The following is a 12221-nucleotide window of genomic DNA, read 5'->3' as shown; positions in this document are numbered from 1 at the left end:
TCTTAACCTGGAGTCCAGGACCTCTGGCTTGGTATGCAGTTTAGAGAAGACATCCTCTGTCCCTAAAGTTTTATCAAATCGGGAAATCTGGTTTAAAGGTGTGCAGCACCATTTTGTGCATTCTGTCGACTTGCTAACCGTCCTCTAGTAGGATATGTTCCTTTTCCTTTTTAATAACCTTTCCTTTTATAACAGGTTGATTTCCATGTGTCCCACACCCAGTTTCCCCTCTTACCCATCTTACATTGTATGTTACATTTGTCACAATGAACCAAATGGCACATTAATGGAAGTCTGTACTTAAGTCAGATTTTTATGTTACATGTTCACATGTTCACATGCATCTATATGTGAAGGCCAGAGGATTATGTCAGGTGTCGTCTTCAGTTGTTCTATAACATTTTTTTTTTTTAAATTTGAGATGATCTCTAACTAAACCTATAACTCATTGGCTAAACCAGCTAGCTAGCAGCTCTGAGAATTCTGTCCCTACCCCACAGTGCTGGGAATATAGGCTTGCATTGTTGTGTCCAGCTCGCCTGCCTGCCTGCATTCTTTCTTTCCTTCCTTCCTTCCTTCCTTCCTTTTCTTTTTATAAATTTGTATGTGGTGAGTGGGGCACATGTGTGCATGCACAGTTAGCTAACCACCTTGAACTAGGGATCCTGTATGCCTTCTGAGTGCTGGGACTATAGGCAGGCTTCCATAAGTGTTTTTTTAAGTGATTGCTGGGGATCCAGACTCTGGTCCTTATGCTCACACAACAAGCACTTTTTCCACTGAGCCTTCTTTCCAGCCCCACCTTTACTGATTGATTGATTGATTGATTGATTGATTAGCGTTTGTGCTGAGGAATTGAACTCAGGTCTGCATGCTTGCCCAGCAAACATTTTACTAATTGAGCCATTTTCCCAGCCCAAGATTTTCTTAGTTTTTCCCTCTTGTGATTCAGATTACAAATGTCTCCCAAAGGCCCTGTTAAAGTCTTGCTTCCCTGCTGCTGATGGAACCCTTATGAGATGGGGCCTATGGAAGGAAGTTAGGTCATTGACAGCGTGCCCTTGAAGGGTACGTTGGGACCCCTGGGCTCTTCTTCTCTCTCTCTCTCTCTCTGCTTCCCCGCTGCAACAGAGCAATGAAAAGTTGCCATCCCTAGTATCTATCTCTCTTCCAGTTTCCTACCCCAGCATACCACATTTAGATTTTCTTTTAGACAATTCTGGATTGCAACAAAATCTCAGTGATGATTTTGACAGCTTGGAGTGAGTGGTATTCCTTGGCCAGGTATTTGAATAAGTTTCTCATGGGCAGGACTTTTGTTTTACTTATCCTTTCTATGTATAATAGGATACCTAGAATGACATAGGCTCTTGGAACTTTGGGTAAACAGTCTTGAAATGGTCCATGGCTACTAAATAGACTTATGCCAATTTAGAAGAAAGAGTATTCTGATCATAGTAAGGGTGAGGGTAGTTAGGATAACACTGAGATAAGGAGCTTTGAAAGCCACGAGCGAATGCAAGTGTCATGGGATATCCCATATCTCAGGGCTTGTGATGTAGTGCATGTGAATTTATGAAGAAGAATGCACCTAGAATGGTAGGTTAGTGAGAGGAGACTACAGTCCAGAGGCTTCCTGCAGTAATGGCATGAAGAAGTGGAGGTATATGGGTACTTATTAGTACAGATGCAAACACCAAGAAAGACTAGAATTGATAAAATTGGGAGATGGAGATATACTAATCCTACTATTCTTTACAAAAGTGAATTACAGATACTAAGGTGCTGGCTAAATACATAGAAAGCAGGCTATGATACAATCGGTATCCCACCGATGTAACTATGAGAACAAAACTGCAAATCTTCCTGATTATTAAAAAAAATACAGAAGAAAACAAACTACCCAATAAATATTTTTTTTAAGTTTAAGAGCTGGGAGTCTAACAAAAGATAGCAAAACTTAAGTCCAAAAGTAACATATCAACACAACTCAGGTCAACTCAGCTGTTAAGGGACAGGTAATTTCAGAGGAGAGGACAAAGTGACTAAGGGCACCTGCTGTGCAAGCATGAGGACTTTAGTTTGAATCCCCAGGACTCTCTTAGCCAGGCATAGCTATAGCGGAAGCACTGGAGAGTGGAGATGAGCAGATCCCCAGAGTTCCCTGGGTAGCCAACCTACCTGAGCAGGTGAGCTTCGGGTTCATTAAGAGACTCTCCAGGGAACAGGAGAAAAGAGTAAGAGACAACACCCAGCATCTTCCTCTGACTTCAGCATAAACTTGCATACACATGCACATATAAGCATATGTCATACATAACACAACAACATTAAAAAAATTTACCACTTGCAAAGTGGAATCATACATAACTCAATGTTGTATGGAAGATATAAAAAACTATTCAGAAAGGCTGAACATAAAAATATTAAGAATTGCCATTAAAAACTCAGAGAAAAAGCAAAGATCAACATTTTAATAACAAGCCAGGCAGAGTAACTCAGTCTTATAATCTGAGCACTTGAAAACTGAGGCAGGAGGATTGGCATCAGTGCAAAGCCAGCCTGATGTACATAGTGAGATCCTGGCTCTCTAACAGGACAGCCTTACTAACAGACACATAGTCTAGTGTCAAAAGTTGTACCTGTAATAAGGATGAACAGTTAGGAGCAGCTGGGAGCAAACCATTTAGCAACATTGAGCAGAAACTACATTAGAAACAAAGGACAAACGTCAGCGGCAGGCACCAATTATGTAAATATAAGGTAAAGGTCTTAGCGTATCATTTTGGTAATCTGACAGTTTGCACAGAAGTTCTGAGAAGGAAGGTGGTACAAACCTGGCATTCCACAAAGATGGCAGCATAAATAAAGGACACTGAGTGACACCTGGAGACAGCCTGTCACCGTACCATCAGCAAAACTCAGGCTCCCCAGGTCTTTAGACAACTGAAGCTTCTTTATTGGCCTGGCTAGGTGCCTAAGGTTAGAATGCGGCGACCTGCCTCTTAGCCCGTTTCCAGCTACTGTAGTTTTCCTCAAGGAGAACAAAATTCTGGTTTCTAAACTGCTTTTTAAAACACTCACTCTTGGCTTTATTCAATGAAACCAACCCATTACCGATTCCCACCACACAGAGTGAACTAATAATTGACTATATATCTTCACATTTCCTTCGATAAAGTCAAAGTAATCCAAACTTGAAAAAACCACGAAAAGCATCTGATTGTGCCTACAAAAAAAAAAACTGCAGTCAAGTCCAAGGAATAGAATTAATGTAGAAAACACTGTCATGAAATTGCAGCTAAACATCAGGTGGTGTAAGCACATGTCTGTAATCTCAGGACTTGAGATGCTGAGGCAGGAGAGTTTGAGGCCAGCCTGGGCTCTGTAGAGGGCTACCCCCACCCCAAAACAAACAAAAGCCAACAAGCAAAACAGACTGCACCAATAAGAAATAAGTAGAGCTGGAAGGTAGCTCAGTGGTAGAACACTGCCCTGGCGTGTTCAGTATCCTGGCACCAGAAAAAAAAGAAAAAAGAAAAAGACTTCAATTTCAGTCTTCAGCAGCTCAGAAAATGAGGGGGAACCATAGAATTGGTGAACTAATCACTCAGTTTGGCTTTTCTATCTGAGGCAGTAAAACTTAACTCTCTGGGGCCGGCAAAAAAGGGAAACACACACACACACACACACACACACACACACACACACCTTTAGGGTCTTTCTATCATCTCTCTCTATTCTTTCTTTTCTTACCTCTATCCAGATGTATCCCTTCTGTGTCTTTATTTTTCCCTTACAGCTTAAATACCCCAGCAGCCTCTTTCAAGCAGTATAAAAATTACGATGTGGTTACACTCTTATTTTTTAAGTGAATGATTACAATGAATACAAGTTTAAAAAAAAAAAAAACATGTTTCCCATTTCTCTTACATGATTAAACATTTTATGTACTACAGGTGAAAAGCAAATTATTCCCATGAACACACATTCATGTCCAAGCAACTTGTCGTGGATTAACAGTGTATAAGCAAGCAAGGTATTTTTCTCAGCCAGTTCTTTTACTAGCAGGGTGCATTTTGCAGTTACAAAGAAAGGATCAATCGCTTTATTATTTATATCAAAAAGTAATCATAAAAAAATCTTAAAAGAATCACAAATCTAAACTTTTATAGATGAAAAACAATCAGCTCTACTTTAAATCCTCAGGGTGCAAACCCACTCATCAACAGTTTTTGATATCAAGAAGCTGAAGGCATAATCAGGTACAAGGAATTAATCATCACCTTTGATCACCAACCCATTCTAGCAAGAAAGGTACATCAGCCAGCAACAGCCAGGCTGTCATTGTTTTTGTTCCCTGACTTCAATGAGTCCCTCACTCAAGTATTAAAAGTGTGCCTTTCCAAACTTTAAATTGTTCCCCAAGATATTCTACCTCAAAGCCATTAACAAAAACATCTTAATTATTTAAAGATTTGTTTTAGCTATGATAAACACCGAAACCTGTGAACGTATCTCCCAACATTAAGATTAAAAGAACTTGAGCTAGCCTAGTCTCTGGGGCTCAGTTGTTTTCCCTAATCATTAACCCAAGCCACAGTCTCTACACTGCTCCTCAAGAGAAACTCCGAAGTCCTAGCTTTGTGACACTTCCTTGTTCCTATTTGCTATCCTCTGCAGCCCTTGCTTTATCAGGAGCCAGGGTAACACTTTAAACAGTACCGCTTAAGACAAAATCATCTTCATAATAATCCACAGGTAAAAATGCCCAGTAGAACGGGATATTTCCATGAGATAATCACACTACATTAAAGGTAGTGGGAACTCCCATACACACACTCATTCACACCATGCCAGATACCAGAGAAAAATGGCAGTGGCAAATACGTAAAGGCACAGCAGTAGCAAGAGACATTCTGGAGCCGAAGCCCTCAGGGCCTTGCATATCTGAGATTCACTCATCAGTGCCTTATGTTCTGATAGGCTCAACACCTGAATTCATGTGCCACTTGCTCCTCTGACGTGGCCACCAGCACATTAGTTCAAACAAAACAATCTAAATTGAAATTAAGGATAGCTGGAATAGTCACTATAGAGAAATTTCTACATATCATGAACTCTGTGATAAAATCATAACAGTGCTCAGAAGAAAATATCCAACTGAACATGTTAGGAGGGAAAAAATAAACCAAACAAAATCAGAAGGAAAGAAAGAAAAGAAAGATGGAAATTAATGAGTTATAAAAGAAAAAAAGTACAAATATGGTAACGTTTACATAAACATAGAGTGCAGCTAAATAACAGAAAAGAAAATACTTTGAAATTGGAATGAGGGAATAAAATTACCACTATTTGCAGATAGGAATGTATAGATGGAAATTGCAATAGAATCACTAAATAAAAGCATTACTAGCCATAAGCTAATTCAGCAAATCAGTATGGTTCATAATTAAAGTGTTTTTCATGTATTCAAACAAAGACAAGATAGACTTACTGTAAGATACACTAGTTAAATGGCCTCCAAAAGAAGATGAATGGCCTAGCAGTAAATATTAGAAAGACTGTAAAAGCAGACGTTGTTATGAGTAGTGTCTTCTATACATGGCAGGGAGTTGTACCCATGAACTCTTAACAATACACTGTCTCGGTCATTGTTCTATTGCTATGAAGAGACACCATGGCCACAGCAACTCTTATAAAAGAAAGCATTTAATTGGGGTTTGCTTACAGTTTCAGAGGTTTAGTCCATTATCAGCATGGCAGGAAGCCTGGCAACACTCAGGCAGTCATGCCGGAGAAGCAGCTGAGAGTTCTCCATCTGGATGTGCAGGCAGCTGGAAGAGACTCTGGACTTAGCAGAGACTTCAGTGACACACTTCCTCCAACAAGCCACATCTCCTAATCCTTCCAAATAGTGCCACTCCCTGGTAACAAAGCAGTCAAATCTATGAGAATATGGGGGCCATACTTATTAAAACCACCACGATCACCAAAACCAGACCTGCACAATGACACCAAGGCTGGATAACCTGGAGTACATAGCAGAAAAAATCAAAACAAAAGCCGTCTCAAACAGTTATTTCATAGAAAAATCAATATATGGTTGTTAAGCTCTTCCAAAGAGATTCAACTACACTCAGAATTTAGGAAATAAAAACCTAAAAGTGAAATATTTTAACTTATGTCTGCAAGCATGAAATCAATTGGTCACAAGCCCATTGTTTGGAGAAGTAAAAATACATGTTTACTAAAGCATTTGTAATCATTTCAGCATATTAGAAAATGCTTAAAATATGTCCCATTCATAGAATTTATTCTGACAACCTTTCTAAATATATTTTGGATATGTGTGTGTGTGTGTGGGTGTGTGTGTGTGTGTGTTTTGTTTTTGTTTTTTGAGACAGAGTTTCTCTGTGTAGCTTTGGAGCCTGTCCTGGAACTCACTGTGTGGACCAAGCTGGCCTCAAACTCACAGAGATCCGCCTGCCTCTGCCTCCCAAGTGCTGGGAATAAAGGCATGTGCCACTACTGCCCTGGTTATATTTTAAATTTATGAAAAGTTGTGCTAATCTATCATTAAATAGAAAAAGTAGAGTATAAATTATGTATTTAGTATACAGGTCATGTAAAATATATGTGATCCTGTAAGCACCAGAGTAAGGATATCTCACTCCATCTTTGATATATCTTGGAGGTCAGACATATCTATCTGTAATACAGAAATACTTTATTATTTTAATGACACTTTAATAGCAAGATAAATCCCTTACTAATGAATGTCAGTCATTTGTAATATTTTATTATTATCAAAAATAATGAAATAAGCAGTCTATCCTGTCTTGTTTCACATCTGTATAGCTCTGTAAAAAGTTCATCACATTTAGAATTCTTATACACATTTAGAAAGGTTACATTTTTTTTAAGATTACAAAATAATTCTTCCATTGATTTCCTTAGGTCAAAATTTAATTTTTTTGAAATGTGAATCCAACTTTATTTATTCCAGGTGGTTACCCAGTTGACCCAATTCGATTTTTATAATGATCCGTATTTTCCTTCACTAATTTAAGATGTCATGTCTATCAGATATATAATAAATTCTACATATATTGGTTCTGAAAATTTCTATTATGTTTCATCTTGTCAACTTGTTGGCCAGCATCATCATTCATTGATTGTAGGTGTACAGTAATATAATCTAATCTTTAATTATTCTGTTTTAGAATTTCCTGGGTTATTCTTACTTATTCATATGAACACTGAGACTTTGTAAGGTTTAAATATTAATTTTAGGATACTTGATGTAGTGGTTTGGAAGTAAATGGCCCCCAAATTGGAGTGGCACTATTAGAAGGTGTGGCCTTGTTGGAAGAAGTGTGTCACTGCAAGGGCAGGCTTTGAGGTCCTTTTTTACTCAGACTTCCCTCAGTGTGACAGTCAGTCGACTTCCTGTTCCTGTAAGATGTAGGACTCTCAGCTAGTCCTCCAGCACCACATCTGCCTGCACGCTGCCATGCTCCCCGCCATGATGATAATGGACTGAACCTCTGAAAGCCCACCCAATTAAACGTTTTCCTTAAAAGAGTTATTGTGGTCATGATATCTTTTCACAGCAATAAAAAACCCTAAGACACGATGTGGTTTTTTTTTTAACACTTATTATTATTGTTGAGAATTTTATATATGAATACTGTCTTTACATAATTTCCACCCTCCACTCTCTCCTCTCCAACTCCTCCAGTGTCTCCCTCATTCCCTCTCTACTTCATGACCCCCCCTTGTGTGTGTGTGTGTGTGTGTGTGTGTGTGTGTGTGTGTGTGTTTATGGGACGGCCACTTGCCTTGGAGAAGACTGATTCTTCTTTTCGCAGTCATTAATTATCTATAGCTCTTTGTCTAAGGTTGGGGGCTTGTGAGATTTCCTCCATCCACACTGGAATGTAAACTAGGGATTCTTTTGTCTTAGTGTCCCATCTCACCACAATAGAGCTGAGATTACATTTGCCTGCACTATGTAACCAGCTTTTATGTGGGTTCTGGGGATTGAAACTGAGGTCCTGATGCGTGCATAGCAAGCATCTGTACTCAGCCATCTTCTGATGTATTTTAATTGACTTTTGTATATATTAAAGAATGATTATTTTTAGAACACATTTTGTTTTCAAGACTTTTTCCTTAAATACATGAGTATTTGCTTATATTTAAACATTCAAATGAATTAAAATTATTTAGAACAAAAAGTGAGCTAGTTTATTATATATATTGGGAAAAATATATCTTTTTTATTTTTAGAGAAAAGCTTCTCAGGTCAAGAAGTGAACCAATTCATTACACCCCAAAGAAGATTCCAGATGGAAACTTCAACAGGTATTTGTGCAGATTTTTTTTCCAGTTTGAAGAAACCCAGGTGTCTTTGTATTAAAAGATTCATTTCTAGAAGGTTTACAACTCTTTTTAGGAAAAGGTTTATTTAATATGTCTGTGTATGTTTGTGTGTATGTTTGTACCCTGTGGTGGTTTGAATAGGAATGGCCCCCATAGGCTCATAGTTTTGAATGCTGAGTCATCAGGGTGTGGCATTACTTGAGCAGGATTAGGAGGTATGGCCTTGTTGGAACAGGTATGGCCTTGTTAGAGGAAGTGTGTCACAGTGGGTGGGCTTTGGGGTTTCAAAAGCCCATGCCAAGTCCAGAGTCTCTCTCTTCCTGCTGCTTGTGGATATTGATGTAGAACTCGCAGCTACTTCTCCAGCACATCTGCCTGAGTGTTGCCATGCTTCCCAACATCGTGATAATGGGCTAAACCTCTGAAACTTTACACTAACCCCAATTAAATGCTTTCTTTTATAAGAGTTGCTGTGGATATGGTGTCTATTCACAGCAATAGAACACAAAGATACACCATTATGTGTAGCTGTATTTACAGCCCATAAAAGGGCATCGATCCCCTGGAACTGGAGTTACAGGTGGTTGTGAGCTGCACAATGTGGGTGCTGGAACTGGGATTCTGGTTATAAGCACTCTGAACCATTGAGCCAATCTCTCCAGCCCCAGTTGTATCTAGAAAGTAACTCTTTAATCTCTGTTCTGTTTTACATGGCTCTCTGATGCCTGTGTGAATTACCAGTCATGCCCAGCATCAACATTCCACCCTACTATGTCTCCTCATGCTTCTGCTTTCTTCTCTCTTTTCTCTTCTCTTCTCTTCTCTTCTCTTCTCTCTCTTCTCTTCTCTTCTCTTCTCTTCTCTTCTCTTCTCTTCTCTTCTCTTCTCTTCTCTTCTCTTCTCTCTCCCTCCCTCCCTCCCTCCCTCCCTCTCTCTCTCTCTGCCTCTCTCTCTCTCTCTCTCTCTCTCTCTCTCTCTCTCTCTCTCTCTCTCTCTCTCTTCTCTCTCTCTCACCCAGGGCTTTACACATGCTAATCAAGTGTTCTATCACTGAGCTACATGCCCAGCCATTTTATTTGTTTAAAGACAGGGTCTCACTATGTAACCTAGCCTAAACTCAAACTTGTAATCTTCCTGCCTCAATCCCAAATGCTGATATTACAGGCGTGAATCACCACACTTGGCTTGAGTGTAGTATATAAATAACAGAATGTACTCTTTCAGTAAGTTTTGGCAAATATAAACCTCTGTGATAACCATCACAATCAAGACTCAGAACATTCCCACTGTCCTAAGAGGTCTTCTGTGTCCCTTCCCACTCAATCCTCTGTGTGACCAAACCCAAGGTCAAGGCACCCATCAGGAACATCACCATGAGGTGAGGACCTGTTGATGTGTAAAAATTTATTTTTCCCAGATGCAGGGAGCCAGACCAACCCAAGACTTTCTCAGAGTCCTTGATAAAAGGACAAAGGAAACTTTAATTCTGTGTCCTTGTCCAGGAGTGGACTTGGCAAGGCCAGTCTAGGGCTGGAGCCAGTGACTCAAGAGAGTCAAGGTTGCAGCTTCTGGAGACCTGATTCTTCCTCCTGGGCTGTGGTTATCAGTCCTTAGGCAGCTGTGTCTGAGGTATCCCATGTTCTCTTTGCCAACATTATCGGACTTAACTCTCTGACAACCTTGGCTGTTCCCCCCTGTAAATAGTATATATGATGCTGTACTTCCTAATAAACTTGCTTGGCATAAGTCATCAGCTTATGCGAGATCCCTGGTTCCCAGCTGTTGCTTTTGTCTTCTTTATTTCTCATCCTTGATCCTCCCATGCAACCCCTTGCTGTTCAGGACCCTTATTCCTACTGGTTCAGGAAACCTAGGGCTTGCTTCAAACAAAGGAATCCATACAATTTGTTCCAGTTGGGGCTGCTTTCTTTCATTTGCCGTCCTGTTTGAGATTCACCATGTTGTTGTTTTTTTTTTAACTTTTAATAAATTTATTTGTTATTGTTGTGTGTGATGTGTGTGTGGGCCTGGCATCACTAGGCTTGCATGGCAAGATCTTTACACACTAAGCCACCTTGTCAACCCAGTTTACTTTTATTTCTGCATAGTATTTTGTTTCTACTTTGAAACAAAAAAGAAGAAATCATCATGTTAGAAATTAATAATAAATGGTATTTCGGTTCATTAGAGCCTTCATTCATCCACCCATACATCTTGTCTTTGTGTGTGTGTGTGTGTGTGTGTGTGTGTGTGTGTGTGTGTGTAAATGCACATCTGTGCACATGTGTGGAGATCAGAGATCAACACCAACTGTCTTGTTCGTCTCCACCTTAGTTTTTGGGACAGGATCTTTCCCTGAGCCTGCTGCTCACTAGTTTGGCCAGTGGCTGGCCAGCAAGTCCCAGGGATCCTCCTGTCTTCCTGTCTTCAGCACTAGGATTATAGAACCCATCCACCTTTTCGACCATTAATTTTTCCCTTATTTCACAAACATTTTTCTGAAGCATCTATGTATCAAGAAAGTGTCAGCCACTGGTTAAATGCAGGCCACAAGCCACGTGTAGTAGCACATGCCCTAGAATTCTAGTACTTGGAATACTGAAACAGAGGGACCCCACCTTGAGAGCTTGTCTCAAAATAAAAATAAAAACATATAAGGTTCTGGATTTGCATGTCACAGTTTGATCTTTAGGAAAATGATCTTTTGAGATAAAAATTTATCAGTACCTTTTATCCAGCCTTTATGCAGGAGTTGCAAAGACTGTGGATCAGTATTTAAAGTGATGAGGTACCAGAGTCAATGCTCTTTGTAGACTTCATGAGTAATGTATTGCGTTCTATCATTAGAACAAAGTCAGATGGCTGCCACAGCCAAGATAACATGACCATGTTCCAGGCAGGAAGAGCTATATATGTCACTTTTATTGGAAAAGCAAGAGTCCTCCCAGAAGTCCCAGAAGATTTCTTATTTTATCATCCAGAAATGGGTCTCAAGGCCATCTATAGACTTAGGGAAGTTAATGAGGCTCTTGTAAAATGAGATAAGATTGTTGTGACCGACACATACCAATTTTGACACAAGATTGGCACTGTATCATCCCAAACAAAGCCAAGGTTCTAACAAAAAATACACACTGTGTCTGGCTATACTGTGATGGCTGCTGGGAGCCTTGGGGAAACTTCAGCATGGGCATGGTAGTGAGAATATACTTCAGCACATGTGCAGAACTCTTCTTTACACTCACCCAGTGAGGTCTCTAAAACAGCACCCAAAATTAGCACATCTACTCTTGTTATGTCCCAGTCAGAGTTATGACTGTGTAACTGAGCCCGTTATAAAGCAAGATACAGATAGATAATGTTTACAGGTTCCTCTGAAAAGGCTCCCTCAAGCCTCAGAGCTGAGGAAAGCAGTTTCTAAGGGAATCTAGAGTCAAAACCTTCCTTTGCTGTATTTCCCAGGCATGCTCACTGCTCAGCTCTCTACCCTGTCTCTGGAGAGAGAGAAATTCAATTTAGACTCTAAGTTAGGAAAGCTCATCCTTGGCTTCCCTAAATATGGAGAAACCAAAGCCAATTCATGCAGAGAAATATAGTTAAGATAAAGAGCAAATTGCCAGCTTTAGAACGCAAAGACTCTGACTTAAGGACACGCCTCTGATGTGTTAGCTCCACGGCCATTCAAATAAATATATAGATTTCAGTATTCTCAAACAGAAAAGCTGGGCAAGACAATTGTAGGCCTTCCCCACCAGAATAGGCTTACTGTAATAATCCTCCAGCAGGTATGAGCAAGACATACCTTTTCTGCCAGCTAGAACGTGGGAAGGGGA

The sequence above is a fragment of the Peromyscus eremicus genome, chromosome 1 (genome assembly GCF_949786415.1).
Source record: "Peromyscus eremicus chromosome 1, PerEre_H2_v1, whole genome shotgun sequence".
In the NCBI taxonomy this organism is placed as follows: domain Eukaryota; kingdom Metazoa; phylum Chordata; class Mammalia; order Rodentia; family Cricetidae; genus Peromyscus; species Peromyscus eremicus.
This window is presented reverse-complemented; position numbering follows the sequence as displayed.